Consider the following 13,904-nt stretch of genomic DNA (forward strand, 5'->3'; position numbering starts at 1 on the left):
AATAAAATGATATTGATGCCACAAAGTGCTCGCTATTCACTGAGCGGAAATTGTCGTAGAATTGTAAAAGAAAGAGCTTTTATGAGTAAGGCAGGAGGTAAGCAAATAATATTTGATCACAAAGGCATTGAAATCAATAGCCGAAAATAAGTGAAAAATAACTTTGATATTATTGAGTTACTATTAGAATAAGGCAAATATATTTCTAAAAACAAAAAAAACAAGATTTCTATTCTGCTATAAAAAACAATTTTTGCTTGCTTATATGCTTAGTGCAAGAGTATCAATGTGATGTATACATCGACGTATCTCTATGAGAAGAGTTATATTCAAAATATCAACATAATTTTCCCGCTGCTAGACAGCTCACAAAGTTTTAGTCAATTATCTGGAATTCCAAATCACCGGATCGATTTAAAGAACCTGTTTTCCAAGTCTGGTTGTACTCATGTTGCAGACGAAGGTTAAGTCCCTGTAGTCCAGAGTATTTGATTTCTACACTCTGAGAGATAAAAAGATATGTAAGCGCTTCCATGTCAAGTGATCCAAGTGTTTGGACATAGTTTTAAAATTTTCTGAAACTTGTTGTATTTGTAGGCTTGAGATTAATCAGAAATGTAGTAGCCGAGTAGTTATGGCTGACAAATTCGTTGTCACTGGCTGTGTAATTGACAAGCAGATGTGCTTAAATCCATACACACACACACCCATGCAAATATATATATATATATATATCGAGTAATTGCAAGCACACATAACTGCGTGAAATAACACATACACACGCAGCCACACATACTCGTATAGCAATTTGTCTTCGCCATTCTGCTTGTTGACATTTGTACGTTGCGCTATTGATATCCATCAAAGCTGCTTTTTCACAGGAAATACATAAAAATATGTGCGCACACGCATTCATATGTATGTTTCTTCTATTTTTCACCTTACCATCACATTTTACAACAAATATTTAACGTTTTAGCCTAATTAAATTAGGCCCATTCGTCTGTCAACGTTGGTGGTGGTGGTGCTATATAAACTACAGCGCCCCATGGCGAGCGCAGTCAAAACGCTACGGTATTTTCGTGTAAGTGGCAACGGTCAGCTACTGAGTGGCTGAATTAAAAGAAAAAAAAAAAAAAAGAATTTGTATAAAAAAATTACCAAAAAAAAGGAAATTTTTGTATGTTTTCAGAAAATAAATACGTAAAATAGTTTGTCGACGCCAGTGGACGTTGGGCGCGAGTCGCGCAACACTCCAAGCAAACGCAAAAACCGGATAACGAAAAACGCTTTCAAAACGGCCGCAGCTTTTCACGCGGAAGTGTCATGCTGTTGTTGGTGTTATTGAAGTGCTGTTCTTGTGGCTGCTGTGCGTGCGCGAAAGTGTTGCTGAGGTCTTTGCGTTCAACGTATTGTTTGAGTATCAGTTGATTGACGCGAGTACAGCAAATAAAAGAGAAAAAATAATATGGAAAAGGAATAAAAAAATATAAAAAAACACAAATTGTGAATTAAAATGTACTAATGAAATTTTAAGTGAGAACAAAAAGGCAGTATAAGTAAAAAAGTGAGTGAAGAAGGCCTGATCAAGACAGGTAAAGTAACGTGTAAAGAGTGAAAATAAAGTTTTGTTAAAAATATTGGAATAAATAATCGATGAAAAAGTATAAATTTGCAAGACATAAATAAATAATCAATAATATGGAATAACATATGGTCTTTTGAAGTGGAACCTAAAATCCTAATTTAATTAGTTAGCAGGTGTACGCAGCTAATGTGCTGTTACAACATACAAATTTAATAAAAAAAGGTCTTTTCTTTCTTTGTGATAAAGTAAAATTCTTGATGAAAGGTTAGAAGTATTGTAATAAAAGTGCTATGAATGGCAGATAGATGAAATCAAAAATAAAAGCCAAATTAAAAAAATATTACAAATAGAAAACAATATAAAAATTAAAAAAAGATTAAATAATGTAAATAGTAAAAAAATAAATAAATTGAAAATAGGAAAAAACTAAAAATAAAAAAAGATTAAAAATAGAAAACAAAATAATAATAATAAATATATATATAATATAAAATAGCAAAAAAAAAAAAAAAAATAAAATAAAATTTGAAATTTGAAACTTTATTGACGTAAAATGGTTACAAATTTAATATTCAAAATATTGTCCATCGCTTACTACTACTTTTTCCCATCTTTCTGGCAATTCACGGATTCCCTTTGTGAAAAATTCGGTCGGTTTTGCCGCAATCCACGAATCGATCCATTTTTTGACTTCATCGTAATTACGGAAGTGCTGGTCAGCCAGGCCATGTTGCATCGATCGGAAGAGATAGTAATCGGATGGCGCAAGGTCTGGACTATACGGCGGGTGGGGTAGGACATCCCATTTGAGCGTTTCTAAGTATGTTTTGACCACTTGTGCAACATGTGGCCGAGCATTGTCATGTTGCAAAATAACTTTGTCGTGTCTATCGGCGTATTGCGGCCGTTTTTCTCGCAGTGCTCGGCTCAAACGCATCAATTGTCGTCGGTAGACATCCCCCGTAATCGTTTCATTCGGTTTCAGTAGCTCATAATACACAACACCCAGCTGGTCCCACCAGATACACAGCATAACCTTCAGGGCATGAATATTCTGCGCCGACGTCGATGTTGAAGCATGGCCAGGGTATCCATACGTTGCCCGACGTTTTGGATTGTCGTAATGGACCCACTTTTCATCGCCAGTCACAATTCGATGCAAAAAACCCTTTCTTTTGTGCCGTTGAAGCAGTTGTTCGCATGCCATAAAACGGCGTTCAACGTCTCTTGGCTTCAATTCATACGGCACCCAATGGCCTACCTTTCGGATCATTCCCATGGCTTTTAAACGTTTGGAAATGGTTGATTGATCAACTCCCAAAGTTTTTGCAACCTCTTCTTGCGTTTGAGCCGGATCTTGATCGAGCAATTCCTCCAATTCGGTATCCATGAACTTAGGCGGCGCACCCTCGCGTTCTTCGTCTTCCAAGCCAAAATCACCACTTTTAAAGCGTGCAAACCACTTCTGGCACGTTCGCTCAGATAGAGCATGCTCACCATAAACTTCCACCAAGATACGATGACTTTCGGCTGCTTTTTTCTTCATATTAAAATAATGAAGAAGAATTCCCCGCAAAAACACATTATTTGGCACGAAATTCGACATTTTCAAGTGTGGTAAAAATATTGTTGTTTACGCTTCAAATAAAAAACTTATACTGACGCTTGTGCCTTACGACAGTAGCTCTCCAATGAATGTTTGGAAATGTGGATCGATGGAATAATAATCAAGTTACGCCATCTGTTGTAAAACCGCACGAACTTATTCATAGTCCTATTAGAAAAAAGATAAAAAATAAAAAATAAAAATAAAGTAAATAATGGGGGGAAAAATATATAAAAAATTATTCATAAAAAAAGACAAATAATTATTGCAGTATCTGTTTTACTTGTACATTAAATCAAGCTTGAACTCATTTTAAATAATTAATTAGTCAGTAATACAAATAAACGATAGAGATCTGGAACAGTGCAAGACAAAAAAAAAAATTTAAATATTACAAAGAAATATTAAAAAATTACAATTTTCAAAAATCTTTAATATAATAACAAAATAAAATAAAATGAAACAACAGTGCAAATTATTAAAAATTACAATTTAGAAAAATCAGCAAAAAAGCGGCAATAAATCAATATTCGGGAAATAAACAATAAACTAGCCGAAGCCCCAGTGCTAGTGGCAGAAATAGAATTTCAGAGCTATAACTTAATAATTTGTAATAATTTCATATAAATAATAAAAAGCAGCAAATCATAACCATAAAATCTACACCTAATTTATTTAAAAATAACAGTTTGGGAAAAAGTATTGTATTAGGTTTACTTAGGTACAATTTGTATTTAATTGTTTTGATAGAAAAGAAAAAGGTACTAAAAGCATTAAACATTTTTTAATTTAAATAAATAAATATTAAAAAAAAAAAAAATTTTGAAAATTAAAAATTAAGCCTTATAACAAACACCAGAAATCAAATAAGCTAAGGTGGGAATCAGTCAATAAATAAAAGAAAAAATCAAAAATACTTTTTTTCTTTGTTCACCCCCCAGTCGGAAGCAGAGGGCCTCGACAAGACTCTTCCAGCGTACACCGTTCTGAGCTATTGTTTTTGCATTGGCCTTCGCCAAGTGGTTTTTGGTCGGCCGCGACCTCTGTTCACTTGCGGGTTCCAGTCCAGTGCCATTCACATTATGCTATCTGGTGGTGGTTTTCTCAATTTGTACCCTATCAATCACCACTTTCTGCGTTTTCTGTGCCTAGGGATGGGTTCCTCGTTCGCTAATCTCCACAGTGCGTCGTTACTGATGGTGTTTGGCCAGAATATTCTGCAGATGATGCGGAGGCATTTGTTGACGAAAGATTGTAGCCTCTGTGTGATGGTGTTAGAGTCGTTGATGTTACGCTTCCTGTTTCTAAAATATAAAACTATAAAAAATTTAAATGTAAAGAAATCAAATCAATTAAAAAATCAATCAGCGAGAAATTCGAAATGTTTAAATGAAATGAAAAATAAATAAAACAAAATTGAAAAATGCATATGAAAAAAGTAAAAACAAGGAAAGGAAACATATTCAGAATGTGTTCTCTCCCAAGAATCCCCTGTCTTAAGCGAACAACTCCCATAAGCAGACACTTTTTTCCAGCACCATAAACATCCTTTGCGATTTTCTTTTATATTTTTCTCTCTTGGGCGAGCAACCCGTCCTTAAGAGGTTGGCTGGTTGAAGTGGTGATTCAGCCGAAATCCAACTAGCGCTTCCGCACCATTTTGTTGCCACATCCTCGCCATCAACTTATTTAACGGTTATTTACAATGTGACTATATCCAGCCTGTGCGGTTCAGGAACCTAATTAGGTTGTTGACGTCTAAGTCAGACAGTTGCTTGAGAGTCTCGAAGAGAAGTTTACCCACATCAGTCTCCTCTTTTAACCTCTTTTCAGGCATGCGCTTTAGACAATCTGGTTGCCAAAATTAAGGTGAAGGTTTCTGATAGAATATGTTTTGTTTGTCGCTTTTGAGAGTTACATTTTACACTGCATTGCTAAAAACTTCAAAAATAATAATACAAATTTGAAAATTCCAATATATAATTGCGAAAATAAATAGCTAACAAAAATAGACACCTCACTAATAAACTAACCACTACCAACACATGGATATGAGCAACGATTTTTCAAATAATTTTTTAACTTTTTTAATAAAACTTTTTCTAAAATTATTTCTCTTTTGTGTCTTGCAGTTTTTTTTGTTTTTGTTGTAACATCAGCGCATGTATAAACGAAACGAAAATGAAAATTATGCCCGAGCGTTTAGAGAAGCTGCAAGCTTTCGTTTGCGGGAAAATGCAGCAGGTGAGTGAAGCTGCTGGAGTTAAATTTTTGGTGCGTTTCCAAGGCTTTTGGTGTGTCTTCGGCTCTATTTGTAAAACTGTTATGTTTGCTTAAGTTGTGCGGTGCGCTGTTTATGCAAAGGTGTAATATATGTAATATAAAATTAATTGATGTATTCACATATACATATACACATTTCTTTAATGCCGCGTCTATGCACCGCTTAAGTTACTTAAAACGCTGCCTACGAAAATTTAACAATTGCACAAACTCTTTTGCCATTTCTTGAATCTAAATTTTGTATTTAATATTTGTTATCCTTAATTAGTGCGCGTATAAAATATTTAGTAAAGAAAAATATTGAAAAAAAACAAAAAAATTTTAATTAGTTGAAATTAAATATTTTTCTTCATTTGTTTTTGCTTGTTTTTCAATTTTATTTTGAAAAGCGCATATTTTTTAAATTTAATTTTCAACGCAAAATTTCTATTTATTGAAGAAATGTAATTAATAAAACTGTAAAAATAAAATATGAGGTTTGCTTCATTTAAGTTTCCAAATTTCGGTTATAGTTCAGAAGCTGGCAATAGTTCGGTTGTAAATACTCGTATGTGCCTGAAAGGATGAACCTGCTGTTCTAGTTGAAGCATTTAGTCTGCATTCTAAGCGAATTTTTTAGAGGAAAAGAGAATGACGAAAGAGGTTCCTTAACTTAGGTAGCAATTAGAGATGAGATCCGTAAACAAAGTTAGCTGTGATTGGAAAAGGGTGGGGAGCGGTAATGCTTGAAGATGTTTCCGTCGGACTGGACAGTTTTTTTAGGACAACTTAAGCAAAAAATACTAAATAAAGATAATTTGTTTATGAAAAATAATAAATGAAGAAAGGCAATAAATGAAAGTTGTGTTAACAAAAAAATATTATAATTTTTTTAACTCGAAACTTCTTCAGTTTTCTCTCGTTTTTTAATTTATACTTTGAAAACATTGAATAACTTTGAAAAAAAGAACAACTGATTTGTATAAGTGACGTATTTGTATTTGGTTCGGTTATTTACAATTTATTAAAACTATTTTTTTTAATACAATATCAATGAAGTGGCCCCTTTAGTAGCAATCACAAACTGCGATCTTTTTTCGGCGTTTGTCATCACCTTGTCAAGCAATTCGTGTTTTATAGCGTCGATTTCGGTACAAATGCTTGACTTAAACTGGTCAGTAGTCTACCTTTTCAGATAACCTCACAAAAAGAAGACCGGGGAGGTTAAGTCAGGCTATCTGAGGGGCCAGTCGATGTCGCCTCTTTTTGATACTAGACGCCCCGAGAATCTTCGTTGCAGAAATTCAATTGTTGCATTCGCAGTGTGGCATGGCGCACCGTCTTGTTGAAACCAGTAACCGTCTAAACCTTTCTCACGCATTTGCGGGCAGACATAGTGAACCAACATCCATCGATATCGGTTTCTATCGACCGTTTCGTTTTCTCGGTAACAATATATGGTCCAATGATGGTTTTGGCCCAAACAGTTACTTTCCGATCATTCAATGGCGTTTAATGGATCTCGTGTGGATTTTCAGTTCCCCAAATGCGGTAAGTGTTTTATTCAAGCTCCCAGAGAGGCTAAAATGTGCCTCGTCAGTCATTAAAATTTGGGTTCAGTGTCACCATTCAAGCGACTGTTTGGCCGTATTTCGAGCGACGTGAATGGTCTGTCGGCAATATTCTTTGTGTCAATTGCACTCTTTATGGAAACAAATTTAAATCATCCTTTAAAATACGCCGCCTTGTGGTTTCGCTGACGCCAAAATGCTGGGCGCGACGACGATACGACACTATTGGCTCCTGCGCAACGCTCTTCCTCACTGCTTCAACAAGTTCATTGGAACGTCTTGGTCGTCGATGAACGGCATGTTGAAGATCTCCTACTGTCCCGTGCTCAAAAAAATTCAACACCAAACGACGAATAGTATTGTGACACGGTGCCTGTTTGCCGCGATACTTTTTGCGATATACGCGTTGAGTTAGAACAATGGAACGACGATTAGTGATTTTTTATGGCCGGAGTCGGATGGTATTGACCTGGGCAACGTTTATTTTCAACAAGACGGCGCCACGTGTCACACAAGCAACGAACTCATTGATCTTTTACGGGAAAAGTTTCCGGACCGTGTTAAGAGGTGATCACAATTGGCCACCGAGATCTTGTGATTTAACACCTTCTGACTTTTTTCTTTGGGGACACGTAAAAGAGAAGGTCTACACCAACAGTCCAGGGTCGATTCAAGACCTCAAAGATGGAATTCGTGAGGCTATCGAGGACATGGGGCAGCCAATTTGCAATTCGGTTATGGAAAATTTCATGAGAAGGATATTGTCCTGTAAGCGTGGTCGTGGTGGTCATTCGCCTGGTGTTACTTTCCACTATTAACGGCATACCTTCCTCTTTATACTGATATAGACTTCCGATCATTTATATTAAAAAATAGCATTTTTCTTTGAATATCAAAATAACATCTCTTATTAAAAAACCCTTTATTAGACCACTTAATGTTATTTATAACTCATTAGATTTTTTTCATAGATTTAAAAAACAATATTTTTTCGTTGCCCTTAAATTTACAACAGCGGGGCTATTTCATAAATCCAACCAAAAATTATATCCTAACCAAGTGCGCATTATTTTAAAGTACTAAGCCTCCAAAAAGTTTCAACAATGTTTTCAAATACTTTAGTAACTTAAAAAGAAAAATAAATAAATAAAGATTTTCACACAACAAAAAGTATTAGAATCCGTATTCCTTAAAAAATAGTATTCACATGACAAGTGTTTGCATAAATCCACTTCAAAAACAAAAAACAAAACGGCAGGCTTGTGGTCATTTAAAGTCGCAATCACAAAACCCCTGCTATAAAATAAGTAACAACAAAAAGTGCGTTTGCATAGGCAAAAAGTGCCCATGCAGGCCAGACCAACCCCACTTGTGCATACCTGCGCTCATATTTTGTTTGCATATTTATTTTGTCGTGTTTTTGCTTGCTTTTACTTCATTTGCGCGCTGTATAAATAAAAATGTTTGCTTTCACCGTTATCATATACATATACAAGTATAATAGTACTAAGTCGCATAAATAAACAAAGAATTATGTTTGTAAGCGGATGAATAAACAATATGTTGGCATAAAACTAGGCGTCGAGACCGATTAACATGGCAATAGTGTTAACGGCATAATAAAAGAAATACCAAAAATATGTAATATAAAATAAAGATATTATTTGTGAAAAAAAAAATTCAAATAAAAATGAAGAGCACTAAACTACAATACTAAGCCCTGGCTTGAGAGCAACTCGTTGATATTTGCCCAAAACAAACTCAGCGGGGGCAATGAAAAGAAACAAGGAATCACAAAAGTGGCTAAACTTTCATACTCAATTTCAATTTTTTCCGCGATTAGCAAACAGAGTTTATGGGACGTATAAAAAAGTCACTGAACTAAGTGTATCGCTGACAACGGACTTTTCGTTTTAAAAGTAAAAAAAAAGCGGAAAAAAATTCTAAATAATACAAACAAAAAAACCAACAAAAATTATAGTACTACAAAAAAATAAAAAAGGCAACAAGAAATAGTGGAGTATAGGGCTGTATACAAAATTTCGCATGAATGTGTTATTGTGACGGTGGAGAATGCATTGCAGAAGAAAACCACTTCTAAGGGAAAATGGAGTCGAGGTTAAGACCGAAACGAAAATAAAAGAAATTCAAAGAAATATAATAGAAATTCAAAATTCAATAATTTTGAAATTTATTAAATATTGAAAATTTTTGATATAGAGTTCCTTAAAGGGAAATATTTGCGGTGTTTTCCTAAGCTTTTATTAATTTTTGATTTTTTTGGGATAAAATATGCCTTTTAAAAAACTTATTTGTGAACAAAATTAAATTGTTTTGTGCAAAATTTAAATAAAGGGAAATATATCTACATTTTCATAAATTTAGTTTTTCTTCCAAAAAAAAAAATATATATAATTTTTTAAACGAAATGAAGTGAAATGTTCCTCAATTATTATAAATTAGTTTTTTTAGGGTAAAATATGCATTTGTATAAAATTTGTTTGGGGAAAAAATTATATATTGGCTGTACAACTAATTAATTTCGTATTTTTTTCTTAAAAAACCATTTACTTAAGTATAAAAATGAAAAAATATTTTATTCAAAATATTGTCTATCCGAAGCGGCAATTTTTTCCATCTTTCAGGCAATCTATGGATCCCAAAAAAACTTCTCATCTTTTGCGCCGAGAAAGTCATCAATCCATTTTTTAATACCTTCAATATTGGTGAACCGTATTCCAGAAAGGTGATTCTGCATCGACCGAGACAAGTGGTAATCAGAAGGAGTTATGTCTGGCCTATAAAGCGGGTGAGGTAAAATTTTCCATCGGGCATTTTCCAAATAATTTTTGACCGGTACTGCAACATGCAGCCGAGCATTGTCATGATGGAAAATCAATTTCTCGTATCTGGTCGCCCATTCTGGCCATTTTTCGGCTATTGCTTGCTTCAAACGTATCAATTGTTGCCTGTATAGCTCTCCCGTGATCGTTTGGCCCAATTTTAACAGCTCATAGTACAGCACACCCTTCTGATCTCACCAAATACAGAGCATTACCTTCAAACCATGAATATTCGGCTTTGGTGTCGCTTTGGCTGTTTGGCCTGGCTTCACATATGATCTTTTACGCTTTGGGTTGTCGTAATGAATCCACTTTTCATCGCCAGTGACAATACGATGCAGAAGCGATTTCTTTTTGTGACGATTAAGCAGCATTTCAGACATGCAAAATCGTCTCTTAACGTCTCTCGGCTTCAATTCGTGTGGCACCCAATTTCCTTGTTTGTGAATGTACCCGGCTGCTTTTAAACGTTTAAAAATGGGTTGTTGAGAGACTTCTAATGTTTCTCCAAGTTCTTCTTGAGTTAGACATGGATCTTGATCTACTAATGCCTCCAATTCTTCGTCTTCAAAATTTTCTGATGGACCTGATCGCTCTTTGTCTTCTGTGTCAAAATCACCGCTTTTAAATCGTGCAAGCCACTGCTGACATACTCTAACCTCTGGAGCATATTCAGGATAAGCTTCTGAGAGTAAACGATGTGCTTCTGTTGCACTTTTCTTTAAATTGAAAATCAAAGGCAAACCTCCCCGCAAATGCTGTTTTGTTGGAACGTAATTTGACATTTTGACTGCAATACAAAAAATGTGTGTGTTAGGAAATTTTACTCCAGGATCTCAGGGGATAAGCAAGTGAGCCTTCCCGCACGGAGCGTCTGCCAAGCGATCAACCGAATCGACTGGTGGGGGAAAATGATCGTTGGACCTTCCCCTTCCACTAGAAACTGGTCCCAGTTCGCTGGCAACAGCGCTGCAGTCAACATCGCGCATGAAAGCTGTTTTAAAAGTGTGTTAGGATTTTGCAGTGACGAAAATGCAGCGATCGTTGGAGCAACGTTATTCGATCAAATTTTGCGTAAATCTAAACAAAACGAGTACCGAAACCATTGGGCTACTCAAGGAGGCTTATGGGGACCAATTTCTGTCCAGTGCCCAGGTAAAACGGTGGCGCAAGTCGTTCAAGGAAGGCTGGGAGGACGTCGAAGACGAACAGCGATCTGGAAGGCCTTCGGCGACGTAAACAGACGAAGATGTGAACCGGCTCCGTGAATTTTTAAACATTGACCGTGAGATCAGTGAAGAGTTAAATTTAACTTATTAGAATGTGCGAGAAATCGTGATGAGCGGCGGATGAGTTTAATAAATGTTTCCTGCAGTGGAAGGACCGCTACCAGCGGCGTATTGACGCTCAAGGGTCCTATTTTGAATAATATTAGTTGTATTCGCCAAAAGGTTTAATAAAACTGCTTAAAAAAATAAAGCTTATTATTTTTCAATCAAACCCTTTATATTGGTGACCTGAACATTTTGCCTAGGAAGACTACTAGTGAATTTTTCAAAACATGCAAAAATATATTTTTATTAAAAAGTTCAAATAATTTAATATTTGTTTAAAAAAAAAAACTGTTTTTCTAAATAAAACGAAAAAGTTAAAAAAAAAATTAAAAAAAATCAATGTTTAAAAAAAAAAATTTATTCAAACAAAAAATTTTTTTTTAACAAAAACAAGCGCTTTTTTCTGGTAATTAAGGTCTGTTAACCTTCTACTAAAAATATCCAAAAAAAATATCACAATTAAAATGTTTTTTTCCTGTTTGTGAGCGTAGTCTTTCAACAAAACTACGAAATCAACAGCTTGCTGTACCAAATATTTTTGAAAACGGTACAAAAAAAGTGATAAAGTATAGGATTCACTTTTTAAAAGTGAAAAATATGTAATAAGCATCATGAAAACCGTTGATGCAGTACTGACTCCAGCACCTCCATGAGTTTCCTGACACGATCTGCCATGGTGGTAGCAAAATTGTTCCAAATTCACAAATTTCAGACAAAGAAAGAGGGAGCTGAGAGCTCGGATGGAACTAATTACGGGGCACTATTAATGGGGACGTCACTAGAGATAATACAATATTTTCTGTGCCGATGTGTGGTTTTCGGCAGATTTAGAGGATACATTTTTGGGTCAAATGTATTAAGAATGGATAAGCGATATTCTCTCTCCCTCAACAAACTACTACGATTAATTAGCTGTGTAGTAATAATCCCCTTCCCTACCTATTTGTATCCCTTTATGGATAGTCCTTTTAAGTCCTCACTGTTGGCCATGCTTTTTGATTCAAATTTATGGTTTCAAGTATCAGGTTAGTCCATAAGTTTATGCGTATTTGACCCATAATTTAACTTTTGTACGATTTTTGCATACAAAATATTATTCGCAGAATATAACGGAACTATTTACATTTTCTTTGATATATTGTGCATTCAACAAGTGATTTTAATCGCGAATAGAAGCACGTGTTGTTAAAAAATAAAATGGAATCTTCGAACGCGTATAAGAGGCATATTTTGGAATTTTTTTAAAAAAGTGGTAAAAATGCAACAACTGCTGCTGCAGAAATTAACACTCTTCACGGAGAGGATACCGAGAGTGTAAGGACTGCGCCAAAGTGGTTTTCAAAATCCGTAATATTTTACAATAATCCTGTTCGCAAACGCCAATGATTAGATAAAGATGAAACTCCAGAACCGACCCCTAGAGATGGCCTTCACCCCAAGAAGATTCTCCTGTCTATTTGGTGGGATATGGCCGGTATTGTTTATTCCGAACTTCTGGAACCAAACCAGACGATAACTGCTGATTTTTATTCCCATCAGCTATCAAGCCTGAATGAGGCACTTAAAAAAAATCGACCGTCTTTAGTGAATAGACACAAAGTTTTGTTACACCACGACAACGCAAGACCTCATACCGAAAGGCAAGCATTAGGCGAGCTGAACGAGCTCGGATGGGAGCTAATGCCACATCCACCATACACTCCGGATATTGCACCTTGTGATTATCACCTTTTCCGTGGACTTCAATGTCATATGAGTAACAAAAACTACTCCTCAAAAGAAGCTGTAAAAAGGGATATCGAAGCGTATTTTGGCTCCAAGGATAAACATTTTTTTTGAGCAGGGAATTAAAAATTTGCCAAACGTTGGGAAGGCACTGTAAATAATGAAGGAACATTTGTTATTGATTAATAAATACTTTAAACATCTTTTCTATTAATTTTAAAACCAACTTTAAAAAATGCACGAACTTATGGACTGACCTGATATTTAGACAGAGTTTCATACAGCCTAATTTCACATTTCCTAATATCAACTGCTCTCGGAATATAAGCATATATTTAAGCTTCTTGTAAAGGATAACCTCCTTCTGAAAAAATTCGAGCGCATTCCTACTGACACTCACCAAAATAAAAACTCCGATTTCCGTACGCAGAGAATTTGCAGAGTGTTCCCACATCCAAACACTTGCGCAGCCAACACCAAACAAACGCGTGCCAATTCTTTTGTTTATATACTTATTTAGTTTTTGCTTTTCGTTTTTAATAACTATCAGTATCATCGCTCCTATCAGCGACGGCTTTGTGGAAGGCAGTCATTTTTTATGGCTTCAACTTTTGTTTTCGAAATTCCCGCCGGTGCAATTTTATTTAGTTACTCGAAAGTTGGGTGAGTCAATGGGGTGACTAGAGACAAAAAGCGCATAGCGGCATGATAAGTGAGTCGTAGTTGCGCTTGTGTTTGCATTTAATCCCATTTCAATATTTTTTGGCTCGGGTGGCTTTGTATTTTTGGCCATGAAATCGTTTTTTGCTTATGCGTTGATATATTTTATTTATGTCCGCAGTGGCATTTAGGGTGTGATATCTCCCTTTCTCTTTTTCGCGCTCTCTACAAACATATGCATTATGCTATGAATTCATGGCATTACACTGTCCACACATATATACACACATATGAAGGTACATTGAATGGTATCAT

At 35.3% G+C, this 13,904-nt stretch overlaps 1 protein-coding gene across 4 annotated transcripts in view; it reads left to right on the plus strand.

The window, feature by feature from the left end:
- The first annotated feature begins 1,062 nt into the window (after positions 1-1,062).
- LOC128868600 (transient-receptor-potential-like protein) overlaps positions 1,063-13,904 on the plus strand; it is a 61,280-nt gene continuing 48,438 nt past the window's right edge. For 2 of the 4 annotated variants that reach the window (XM_054110878.1, XM_054110879.1), the window contains exon 1: positions 1,069-1,567. The gene's annotated coding sequence lies outside the window, so the exon portion shown is untranslated. Of the gene's footprint in view, positions 1,596-13,904 lie in introns of all 4 variants that reach the window. The other 2 variants (XM_054110876.1, XM_054110877.1) reach the window with 2 other exon arrangements.

This window comes from Anastrepha ludens, chromosome 6 (genome assembly GCF_028408465.1).
Source record: "Anastrepha ludens isolate Willacy chromosome 6, idAnaLude1.1, whole genome shotgun sequence".
Classification (NCBI taxonomy): Eukaryota; Metazoa; Arthropoda; class Insecta; order Diptera; family Tephritidae; genus Anastrepha; species Anastrepha ludens.